This window comes from Salvelinus fontinalis, unplaced genomic scaffold (assembly GCF_029448725.1).
Source record: "Salvelinus fontinalis isolate EN_2023a unplaced genomic scaffold, ASM2944872v1 scaffold_0955, whole genome shotgun sequence".
Classification (NCBI taxonomy): Eukaryota; Metazoa; Chordata; class Actinopteri; order Salmoniformes; family Salmonidae; genus Salvelinus; species Salvelinus fontinalis.
In genome coordinates this window covers 58361-72077 of record NW_026601164.1, presented here as the reverse complement: position 1 = coordinate 72077, position 13717 = coordinate 58361, and positions in this window count along the sequence as shown.

Genomic DNA, 13717 nt, shown 5'->3' with positions numbered 1-13717 from the left:
CTCACTTTGTTATGGGAGGTCACTTCCATAGCCCGTTGATATCCTGGCATGATTAATATGAATAACGCAAGTCATTCTGGAGAGTGTGGCAAGTACCATCTATGTCAATGTGGTTCTGGCCACTCAGCAAAAGCATTCTGGCTATTAGCTTAATAAACTCTATACTAGTTTACTATATATACCCATGTCCATTACCTTTCTGCTTCAGCTCCCATCAGAACAACCTTCTGAGTCCCCCATTCTTACTGGAATACACACAAAATATCAAAAGAGGGGTCACTGTTTTTTAATTAACCTCCCAGCGACACGGCAGACTACAAACCTGCACCATAGGTACTGAACAAGATGAGGTGCTATTATTGTTATCTGCTGTGGGTGACGGGTCATTAGAATGTTGGCTGTATGACGCACCAGGGCTCTGTGGGTTCTTCTCTTATCCATAACACAACAACAAACCTATGGACCGGAGCAGAGCAGTCTACAGTAACAACAACCCTATGGACCGGAGCAGAGAGAGTCTACAGTAACAACAACCCTATGGACCGGAGCAGAGCAGTCTACAGTAACAACAACCCTATGGACCGGAGCAGAGAGAGTCTACAGTAACAACAACCCTATGGACCGGAGCAGAGAGAGTCTACAGTAACAACAACCCTATGGACCGGAGCAGAGAGAGTCTAAAGTAACAACAACCCTATGGACCGGAGCAGAGAGAGTCTACAGGAACAACAACCCTATGAACCGGAGCAGAGAGAGTCTACAGTAACAACAACCCTATGGACCGGAGCAGAGAGAGTCTACAGGAACAACAACCCTATGGACCGGAGCAGAGAGAGTCTACAGTAACAACAACCCTATGGACCGGAGCAGAGAGAGTCTACAGTAACAACAACCCTATGGACCGGAGCAGAACAGTCTCAAAGACAGACAGTGCACCTACCATGAAGATCCTATAATCTTACAATTATAAACTTGGTAGTTTGAGGCCTGAATGCTGATTGTGTAACGGCTTTCCTCCTCCTCTTCATCCGAAGAGGAGGACCAGAGATTCGACCAAAACGCAGCGTTGTGAAATGACATAATGATTTATTGCAACAAGACGAAACAAACTACACTTGAATAATTAACAAAATGGAGTAGACAGACCTGGACATGGAACTTACATAAATACACGAAGAACTCACGAACAGAAACAGACTACATAAACTGAGACAGTCCCGTGTGGCACGACAAACACAGACACAGGAGACAACCACCCACAAACAAACAGTGTGAAAACACCTACCTTAATATGACTCTCAATCAGAGGAAATGAAAACCACCTGCCTCTAATTGAGAGCCATATCAGGTCACCCTTAAACAAACATAGAAACACATAACATAGACTACCCACCCAAACTCACGCCCTGACTGTCAAACACATACAAAATAACAGAAAACCGGTCAGGAATGTGACAGATTGGCTGGAAACTGTGGTATATCATACCGTATACCATGGGTATGACAACACTTTCTTTTTCACTGTGGTTTGTGGAATATGGCCAATTTACCACGGCTAATGACTGTATCCAGGCACTCTGTGTTACATTGTGCATAAGAACAGCCCTTAGCCGTGGTATATTGGCCATACACCACACCTCCTCTGGCCTTATTGCTTAATTATACAGTAGGTGTTCTGTTTAATTCTGTGGTCGTCTCAGCAGACTCCAAACCTACGATAGATTCACAACTCACTGCAGTCAATTTAGCAGGGGATCTAGCTGTGACACTGGCAGTGGATGAGAGAGAGATATCTATATACAGTATATATATATATTTATATATATATAAAGTGGTGCCAGCACATATGTATGCTGTAGGAGCGAACTGATAGCTTCTCAGAGTATTTTAAAATCAGTGCAGAAACTCTGTCTGGCGTTGGGGATATCAGTGGTGAAACGGAGCCCAGGCCTTATGGACCATTACATGGTAGTGTTATCTTACCTGCAGCGCTGGGTTTAACGTGCCCTGGCTGTGGGAGTAGTAGAGGCCCAGCCACAGGCAAGCTCTGATACATAATACACATGTTTACCTTCACAGCCTACACAGGGTGACTGCAAATTACAGCAAACTGTATCATTCTTGTTTTTACTTCACCTGGCAATATGTGAAAACAAAAACATTGTGTATATGTACCTGAGTGTATGAAGGAATGGCCTGAAGCGACGAACGTCAGGGAAGAAAAGTGATGTGGCCATGGAAATGTGCAGCAGTGAATGAAGCAGGCCCCAACCACACTACTGCACTAGCAGTGCACCTGGAGATTGGTGACCAAACAGAAACGGAGAAAGCAGTCCGGACTAATGCCAGACGGGCTGCTCCATCTTCAGCCAATGCGATCCTGTCTAAAGTCCTGTCTAAAGTCCTGTCTAAAGTCCTGTCTAAAGTCCTGTCTAAATTGGGGGTATTGTGCAGAATTATAATAATTATTATTTGGCTAATAATGAAAAATATGTAAAAAATGTTTTTACCTGTCTGTTGCAAATGCCCGGAGCGATTTGTGGGCCCAGTCCATCTCTGTCCGAATACCATCAGGTCATAGACACATGATAAAATAATGAACAAAATGTCCAACATTGTAAACAAAGCTTGTTCCTAGGATGTTTAGTGGAATTTACAGCCTTAGGATTGGGCAGGGGGCAGTGTTCTGGAGACAATACCATTTGGCTGTAAGGGATGAAATCACCAAGGCTTGGTCAGTGAAAATAACAGCCCTGTTTTATCACAGGCCGAGGTAAAGGAATGAGGCAGATGAAGATGAAGAGGGGAGGTTGGTCTTTTTCTCTCCACCTCTCCACTTCCTTTCCCTTTCTTCTGCACTAATAGAAACAAGGAACATGTTTCATATGGGAGTCAGGGTAAGATGAAAACCTTGAGTATGTTGTAGCAGGAAAACCATAGGATCAATACTAATTCTCTCCATAACAACAACTCAGCTATACTCATCAGTTTTGCATTGTGGTTGATATGGATCAGTTATTGTACTGGCTCTCAAACTGTTCCATCAACTAAATCAGATCATGGAAAATATTATTTTTGTGACTACAGGGTGATATGGTAGTGTCATAAATTATTACAGTTTTGTCATTTCTATCAAAGCACAGTATACAAACGTATATAATCAATTATGTATATAAACCCTGGATTGTTGATGCTATGTATTGGCCAATGAGAGGCTTTGAAGCCACCTGTCCGCCATATTGGCACTCCCCACACTCTTAGAAAAAAAGTGCTCTCTAGAACCTTAATGGGTTCTTCGGCTGTCCCCATAGGAGAACCCTTTATTGAACCTTTTTTGGTTCAAGGTAGAACCCTTTTGGGTTCCATGTAGAACCCTTTCTACAGAGGGTTCTACATGGAACCCAAAAGGGTTCTACCTGGAACCAAAAATAGTTATCATATGGGGACAGCCAAAGAACCCTTTTAGAACCCTTTTTTTCTAAGAGTACAGAAGAAGCAGTCCTCCATAGGAATTAATGGAATTCTACAGTTGTTCATTTACATTTTTCAAGGACAAAATTACATGCATTAAGTATTTTTGTTGTTGTAGTGTGGATTGTAACATTAGTACTTTCAAAACATTTTACTTTAAGGAAAATGTTTATATAGACAGTATATATTTGAATGTTTAGCTCACATAATATAATTTCAAAGAATGCATGAAGGTGTCTGTAATATAATAAAAGTGGTAAAAACAAATGTAGATATTAATAAATGCATTTCTATAGCTTCCAATGGTGGTGGAGTTCCAAAATGGAGGCATGGCATGGTGGCTTCAAAACAGCACCCCCTGGGACTCATCTAGTGTACATATAAATCATTGGTATTAATTCAATCAAATAAAAAGATTGTTTAACTAACCTTATCTCAGATAACAAATAATGATGGCTATTTCAACCGCACACAACAGCATATTACACTAGTCCATTACACTATTTCATCTCAAGTGGAGTAGCAGATTATGTGTGTGGACTCCAACAAGTGTAGCAATATGTTGAACTGTGTACACATTAAGCTGTTGGCTAACCTTAGCAAATAACTTGTGTAGCAGGTTATTTGCTAAGATTAGTCAACAGCATAATGTGTACACAGTTCAACATATTGCTACACTTGTTGGAGTCCACACACAGATCTATTACTCCACTTGAGATGGTTTACGTCAAGTCAAAAGCCCTCATTTTTGCATTGAACCACTATTCATAAAACGTCTTGGAGTAAGAGTTCTGATCTATAATCAGTTTTACCTTGAAATCATAATCAACACGATTATAAACAGGGGGAGGCTGATCCTGGGTCAGCACTACTACTCTGAGAAGCTTAATTTTTATTTATTTTTTATTTCACCTTTATTTAACCAGGTAGGCTAGTTGAGAACAAGTTCTCATTTGCAACTGCGACCTGGCCAAGATAAAGCAAAGCAGTGTGAACAGACAACAACACAGAGTTACACATGGAGTAAACAATAGACAAGTCAATAACATGGTAGAAAAAAGAGAATCTATATACAATGTGTGCAAAAGGCATGAGGTAGGCAATAAATCGAATAATTACAATTTAGCAGATTAACACTGGAGTGATAAATCATCAGATGATCATGTGCAAGAAGAGATACTGGTGTGCAAAAGAGCAGAAAAGTAAATAAATAAAAGCAGTATGGGGGTGAGGTAGGTAAGTTGGGTGGGTAGTTTACAGATGGACTATGTACAGCTGCAGCGATCGGTTAGCTGCTCGGATAGCAGATTTTTAAAGTTGTTGAGGGAGATAAAAGTCTCCAACTTCAGAGATTTTTGCAATTCGTTCCAGTCGCAGGCAGCAGAGAACTGGAAGGAAAGGCGTCCAAATGAGGTTTTGGCTTTAGGGATGATCAGTGAGATACACCTGCTGGAGCGCGTGCTACGGGTGGGTGTAGCCATCGTGACCAGTGAACTGAGATAAGGCGGCACTTTACCTAGCATAGCCTTGTAGATGACCTGGAGCCAGTGGGTCTGACGACGAACATGTAGCGAGGGCCAGCCGACTAGGGCATACGGGTCGCAGTGGTGGGTCGTATAAGGTGCTTTAGTAACAAAACGGATGGCACTGTGATAAACTGCATCCAGTTTGCTGAGTAGAGTATTGGAAGCTATTTTGTAGATGACATCGCCGAAGTCGAGGATCGGTAGGATAGTCAGTTTTACTAGGGTAAGTTTGGCGGCGTGAGTGAAGGAGGCTTTGTTCCGGAATAGAAAGCCGACTCTAGATTTGATTTTGGATTGGAGATGTTTGATATGAGTCTGGAAGGAGAGTTTGCAGTCTAGCCACACACCTAGGTACTTATAGATGTCCACATATTCTAGGTCGGAACCGTCCAGGGTGGTGATGCTAGTCGGGCGTGCGGGTGCAGGCAGCGAGCGGTTGAAAAGCATGCATTTGGTTTTACTAGCGTTTAAGAGCAGTTGGAGGCCACGGAAGGAGTGTTGTATGGCATTGAAGCTCGTTTGGAGGTTAGATAGCACAGTGTCCAGGGAAGGGCCGGAAGTATACAGAATGGTGTCGTCTGCGTAGAGGTGGATCAGGGAATCGCCCGCAGCAAGAGCAACATCATTGATGTATACAGAGAAAAGAGTCGGCCCGAGAATTGAACCCTGTGGTACCCCCATAGAGACTGCCAGAGGACCGGACAACATGCCCTCCGATTTGACACACTGAACTCTGTCTGCAAAGTAGTTGGTGAACCAGGCAAGGCAGTCATTAGAAAAACCGAGGATATTGAGTCTGCCGATAAGAATATGGTGATTGACAGAGTCGAAAGCCTTGGCCAGGTCGATGAAGACGGCTGCACAGTAATGTCTTTTATCGATGGCGGTTATGATATCGTTTAGTACCTTGAGCGTGGCTGAGGTGCACCCGTGACCGGCTCGGAAACCGGATTGCACAGCGGAGAAGGTACGATGGGATTCGAGATGGTCAGTGATCTGTTTGTTGACTTGGCTTTCGAAGACCTTAGCTAGGCAGGGCAGGATGGATATAGGTTTGTAACAGTTTGGGTCCAGGGTGTCTCCCCCTTTGAAGAGGGGGATGACAGCGGCAGCTTTCCAATCCTTGGTGATCTCAGATGATACGAAGGAGAGGTTGAACAGGCTGGTAATAGGGGGTGCGACAATGGCGGCGGACAGTTTCAGAAATAGGGGGTCCAGATTGTCAAGCCCAGCTGATTTGTATGGGTCCAGGTCTTCCAGCTCTTTCAGAACATCTGCTATCTGGATATGGGTAAAGGAGAAGCTGCGGAGGCTTGGGCGAGTAGCAGCGGGGGGGGCGGGGCTGTTGGCCAAGGTTGGAGTCGCCAGGTGGAAGGCATGGCCAGCCATTGAGAAATGTTTGTTGAAGTTTTCGATTATCACGGACTTATCAGTGGTGACCGTGTTATCTAGCCTCAGTGCAGTGGGCAGCTGGGAGGAGGTGCTCTTGTTTTCCATGGACTTTACAGTATCCCAGAACTTTTTGGAGTTAGAGCTACAGGATGCAAATTTCTGCTTGAAAAAGCTGGCCTTTGCTTTCCTGACTGACTGCGTGTATTGGTTCCTGACTTCCCTGAACAGTTGCATATCACGGGGGCTCTTCGATACTATTGCAGTTCGCCACAGGATGTTTTTGTGCTGGTCGAGGGCAGTCAGGTCTGGAGTGAACCAAGGGCTATATCTGTTCTTGGTTCTGCATTTTTTGAACGGAGCATGCTTGTCTAATATGGTGAGGAAGTAACTTTTAAAGAATGACCAGGCATCCTCAACTGACGGGATGAGGTCAATATCCTTCCAGGGTACCCGGGCCAGGTTGATTAGAAAGGCCTGCTCGCAGAAGTGTTTCAGGGAGCGTTTGACAGTGATGAGGGGTGGTCGTTTGACCGTGGACCCGTGGCGGATACAGGCAATGAGGCAGTGATCGCTGAGATCTTGATTGAAGACAGCAGAGGTGTATTTGGAGGGCAAGTTGGTCAGGATAATGTCTATTAGGGTGCCCATGTTTACGGATTTAGGGTTGTACCTGGTGGGTTCCTTGATGATTTGTGTGAGATTTAGGGCATCAAGCTTAGATTGTAGGACTGCCGGGGTGTTAAGCATATCCCAGTTTAGGTCACCTAACAGAACAAACTCTGAAGCTAGATGGGGAGCGATCAATTCACAGATGGTGTCCAGGGCACAGCTGGGAGCTGAGGGGGGTCGGTAGCAGGCGGCAACAGTGAGAGACTTATTTCTGGAGAGATTAATTTTTAAAATTAGAAGTTCGAACTGTTTGGGCATAGACTTGGAGAGTATGACAGAACTTTGCAGGCTATCTCTGCAGTAGATTGCAACTCCTCCCCCTTTGGCAGTTCTATCTTGACGGAAAGTGTTATAGTTGGGTATGGAAATCTAACTAGGTCTAATTAATACAGTCCTACAGCTTTGATAGGGTCTACATCTCAGTCAATTCCTCTTTCATTTGAAAAGGACAAATGGTAACACTTCATTCATTTTATGCTTACAGTCTGATAACTCCTTAAAATAAATTCTGCTCCCTATGGAGTCATAAAAATTATTCATACCTCATATTTGGTAATACTTCATGAGGTGGCAGTGGTTAGAGCGTAGAGGTGGCAGGTAGCCTGGTGGTTAGAGCGTTGGGCTAGTAACTGAAAGGTCGAATCCCTGAGCTGACAAGGTAAAAATCTGTCGTTCTGCCCCTGAACAAGGCAGTTAACCCACTGTTCCTAGGCTGTCATTGTAAATAAGAATGTATTCTTAACTGACTTGCCTAGTAAAATGTTAAAAAGTATAATATTGAGCTAGCTGCCTGACAACATCTATCAAATATATTCTACAGAATATGAAGCATATTCAACCATCTTTTTATTTAAAATCGATTGGATTTTATATACTTTTCTGCTGGATGCATGCCGTTGGTACTCCTAACATTCGACACAGGCCCAATCTAGGTCTCAAATGTTATAACTTCAAAAACCTATTGTCACCATTGGTTGGTTGATTGAGGGAGAGAGAAAGAGAGAGAAAGAGAAGAGGGGCGAGTGGGTAAGAGAGGGTGAGAGAAAGAGAGGAGGAGAGAGAAAGAGAGGAGGGAGAGAGTTAGAGGGAGAGAGAAAGAGAGGGAGAGAGGGAGAGAGAGAGAAAGAGATGAGGGAGTAAGAGAGGGGGAGAGAAAGAGAGGAGGAGGGAGAAAGAGAGGAGGATGGAGTAAGAGAGGGGGAGAGAAAGAGAGGAGGAGGGAGAAAGAGAGGAGGAGGGAGTAAGAGAGGGGGAGAGAAAGAGAGGAGGAGGAGAGAGGGAGAGAGAAAGAGAGGAGGAGGAAGGGGGGATGAGAGAGAGGGAGAGAGAAAGAGAGGAGGAGGGAGTAAGAGAGGGAGAGAGAAAGAGGAGAGGAGTGAGTAAGAGAGGTGGAGAGAAAGAGAGGAGGAGGGAGGGAGGGTGTAAGAGAGGGTGAGAGAAAGAGACGAGGAGTGAGTAAGAGAGGGGGAGAGAAAATGATGGAATGTAGTTGAGAGGATATCAAAACAGCATCACACCAGCCCTTAAGATGCATATTGATCTCTTGTGTGGTGAGAAAGTGCTAGTGAGAGAGGCAAACCATTAAGTGTGCCATTCATCATCAGTGGGCTGGGACTACCACGACTCTGATCAAACGGGGGCCCAAGGGCACTCCTTCACCTGAGCACTTTGTCGCTCACACTAGGGTTGCAACCCAAATGGTACCCTATTCTGTATATAGTGCAACTACTTTTGACCAGGGCTCATAGGACTAAAGTACTGCACTATGTAGGAAAAATAGTTCCATTTGGGACGCGCGCTAGGTCTCCTCAAACAAATGGGACCAACTCGCCCAACTCTCAATAGTATGAACAGTGAAACACGGCTTGGCTCCTCACCTCAGCTCAATGATTAAATCAATAGAGTATTTGCGGCGGTGTATAACCCTAACGATCTGTGCTCTGACAGAGTAGCTGTGTTAGAGGGAGACAGGTTTCCTACGTAAGCCAGCAGTATAAATAGACTGGATTCGGTCCTTGCGCCAGCCCCAGTGATTAAAGACGTCCCCCTTTACAGTGTGTGTGCCAGAGCCCTGGTCAAAAGTAGTGCACTACAAAGAGAATAGGGTGCCATTTGGGATGCAGCCTATATAATGTGCAGCCTGCATAGCATCTGTTGGAATACGACTGAGAAGCGTTCACCTGAGGTTCGCCAAAATGTCCAAGTAACGTTGATAGGGACTGAAGTGCCTCAATGGATTTATGCAGGTTTCTATTAAAGGCTCGGAAAAACAGGTGGATGATTTTATTAGCTCATCAACTTGGCAATATTGTTGCAATTGGACAAATTGAGAAGACATCAATGATTTGGTAAAGATTTCTAATGATGAACTGAGTGTCATAAAACCCCTCAAATAATGATAAGAAAGAGACGTTGGTCATTTCCACTGAACTGACAGGGTGATTTTATCTGTGTTGTTCAAATGGTGGACCGAATGGCTGGTACTGAGATAGTGAAACAGATGGAATGCTGGCTCAAGGCATTTATCTCTGTCAGGTTGTTTGTCCACTCGCAGGTTGAAGGTGACCTGGATCGTGTTCATTACACCACACAATGGAAAAAGAAAATGACCGTTTCTTAAATCTAGGTAGTCCCTCCCTGTTTCAGTCCATTCTCTTTTGTATGGTGCCTAAAGAACACGACTCAGGTCTTTAAATCTGAGGTAGGAGGGATTATTCACCACATGCCTTGGGGTCACCCCACCCAGTACCCTACACCAAGATAAGAAAACAGGGAGTGAAGTCTGCTCCGGGGTGAAGTTTCCTGTAGGTACAGATTCTGCTATTGTTTTATCTGTCATCATGGGAGATTTTTTTAACCATAACACCGCCAAGCCTCCCACTGTCTCTGCTTGTTCCCCCAAACCTAACCGTAACCATTAGTAAGGAAAATGCTAAACTGACCCAAAATCAGTGTCTAGGAATGTTACCTTGCGCCCATCTGTGGATGACCTTTTGACCTGTTGGGATTAATGTACACTGCCATGTCATTAGCTGGCCAATGGGTGGTGATCTTCCCTCAACCACAGATGCAGAGAAGTCATCCAACCGTGTAGATTATAAACCCAATCAGAAGCCCAGTGGAGCATCTGTCAACCTTAATGACGTCAACAGAGATCCAGGAAGATGGGCAAGTCTCAGCTTGTCCCTGGCAACAAGATCCTGTCGGGGGTTATGTGTGAGGGCAATAGACAGCTCCCCAAACCACTGTGCTTGACTGACTGAGGAGCCACGTTATTCACTACACCAGGGATTGGCAACTCCAGTCCTCTATGGCCTGATTGGTGTTACACTTTTGCCCCATGCTCAGCCACTAACCTTGAACTTCAGTTTAGAATGCAATTAGTTTAATCAGTTGTGTTTGCTAGGGATGGGAAAAATGTGTGACACCATTCCAAGGACTGGAGTTGCCCTCCCTGATATAGGGAATAGGGTGCTATTTGGGAAGCATACCCTGTAAATGCCTTGATGCCTTAGGAGGGGTACAAGAAACCTGAGGTTGTCACATGACAAAAGGTAATAGATGAAAGTGGAACCAGAACAACAACAGGGTTGTGTTCATTGGGGCGGGCAACGTTCTAAAACTTTTTGCAACGGAAAATAAAAATGAACCTTTCTTACTGGACAGTCCATTTCCTTCAGTTTGATCCTAATCTGCTGATTATGCTGTTTCTCGACAGGCCTATGATGATCTCCCATTAGAAAGCTGTCCAGAGAGCCCACTGACTAAACACTTTTAGCGTCATGCTAATGCACACACTCATGAAATGCCATTCAGTTAAGATGGATCTGTGTCCCAGGCCGCTGGGCTTTTAGCAGTTCGCTAACAAGGTTATACATGGAGATGGTCAACTCAAGCTTGCTGTTTATTATGAATTACTGTGATGAGATGTGGTGAATCTATTCCCTGTTCACATCAGGCAGATACTTTTTCTGAATCACTTTGATGCAAGTGAAGGTTTGTGTTTACCAACTAAACAGCTATTCAGGGAGTATACAGTATTTAATATTAACCCCAAGCCAAAATGTATATCAACCAATGCATTTTATAATACACACACACATGCACACACACACACACACACACACACACACACACACACACACACACACACACACACACACACACACACACACACACACACACACACACACACACACACACACACACATACACACACACACACAAAGGCATAATATTTAAGACTGTTGGACAAGACATATGCAACTGTATATTGATGGTTAAGAGGTAATCATTCACAGAGCCAATGGCAGATGGAACACTTGTTTGCCTCTCAAGCATGCTGTGTTTAGCAGACAGCTGTTGTGGTCCATGAAACCCCTTCTCTATGTTTGTTCCATCTGTGTTGCCATGGACACATGAAAACCAACGCTGTCACCAGAGGACAGCTAAGCCATAGTCCAGGGTTCTCCAACTCTGGGCTTGGAGAGCTACTGGGTGTGCAGGCTGTTCTTCCAGCCCTGCAGTAGAACACCTGATTCAGCTAATTATGGTCCCGATTGACGACTTTGATAAGTTGTCTTGGTCATGTCAGTCAACATCAACCCAGAGTTAAGAACACTCAGGAATACATAAAACATTCACCCTTCCTTGTTTCCTTGAGAGGGAAGCACAGATCTATAAGTGATTGGATTGGTGTGCAAGGTTACCACTCAATTACTTTCACCAATCCAACCACCAATTTACATCTGTGAAGGTAGGAGGCAGGAAGGATTATTTCTGGAGTATTCCAACAGGGCCCAAGCCAGAGGTGCTACAACATTCATATTCCTGTCTTTGTGTGTTGGAGGAAGTGTCTGAACACAACTCCCACCTGTACAAGGCCTATAGTGCTATCATACAGGGCAGATGAAGCTGCAAGCTGAATGAATGTCCAGCTGTGCACCCCAACGATGCCACAATGATAGTTAGCAGGGAGATAAAATCACCTTTTCTGATTCCTATCAAGTCCTAGTGCTGTGCCCAGAGAAAATGACACAGACTGCAGCCCAAATGGCACCCTATTCCTATGGCCCCTGGTCAAAAGTAGTGCACTATATAGGGAATAAGGTGCCATTTGGGATGCATCCAGTTACATCACGGCAGAGTGGGCTGGGGTTACTGCCACGGTACTCTGCCACTCTGCCAGGCTTGTCCTCTATGCTCAGGACTTCAGTTGTCTGAAGTTGTATCATGGGCATTGTGCTGCTATAATAGGAGGCTACTACTGGGTTTCCATACAAATTGTATGCAAACCGGATAGTAGCATCCTATTATAGCAGCACAATGCCCATTGTGCTGTGGTTTATTATGAATATTTCCCACCGATACTGGAATAACCGAGAAAAAAGCTGACGAGCAGAGATGCATAGTAACAGCAGTCCAGATACGAAACATTACAGTAAAGTTATTTTTTTTTAAATGGAGCCCATCCAAAATGTCAGCAGTTGGAAGACATTTTGAGTCGTTTAAAGGACTGCAAATATTGGCTAACACTCCTCAGACTAATACACATTGATTTTCCACAATTCCCAGGGACCTGTTAAGGAAATGTCAGGGTGGCATTCTGAGGCAATTAGAGTGGGAGGCTGGATGCAGCCGAAAGTGCAACTGCTCACTATTCCACCGTGCCAAACATAATGTGACTGACCAGAGTTAATGTCTTTGGAGTTCAATATGAATGTTATTTTAGAATGTATCAAAGATGCTAGAACAATTTGTGGATTCTAATATTGGTGCAGAGGGGAAATCTGATGTGACATTTAATGGGTAACATTTACGAGCCTCTGAATGGTCTATACTCAAAGAGGTGGGCAATAACTCTTGTTGCCAGTAAACAAACTCTCTCCCTAAGTAAACTTCATATAATAAGATGAAAGTAATAATAACTTCACAGAGGACATTGAATACGATGCTTCACACAAAGTAATCCTACGGTTTTTATTTTAAACAAAAGGCAATGTCACAACACTGCCTTGGTAAGACAGACAGACACACTTGTGATTACTAAGAAGAATGGGGTATCGACTGTAATGGATTCAGTGACATAGCCTACGATCAGCTCTTTGAGTGACAAACAGAGCTTCTCAGAGAGAGAACAACAGGTTTCAAATCCACATTGTTGTTGAAAGTATGTTGCCATCCACCCTGTTCATGCAGAGAATGCAACATTGCACATCGTACATATTAGTCCTTCAGCAGACACTCTTGTCCAGAGTGACTTACAGTTAGTGCATTCATCTTAAGATAGCTAGGTGGGACAACCACATATCACAGTCATAGTAAGTACACTTTCCCTCAGTAAAGTAGCTATAAGCAAAGACAGAGCTAGAAGGGGGGGTTCAAGAGCAAGTGTTGCTTCAGGAAAGTGTTTTGGGGGGGGTGAGGTTTAGGAGGGGGATTATTTAAAATACTCTTTGAAGAGGCAGGGTTTCAGGTGCTTTGGGAAGATGCTATCTCTCTGAAAGCAGAGATATAGCATAGGCAACCAGGACCAATCAATAGCCAATTGTTCTCCATTCCTAATTTTGCACTGTTTAGATTTACAATACAATAATTGCTAATACATTAAATATGCAATCCCATGTATCTGAAAAACATTCTGTTATTTTTGTGCAAAT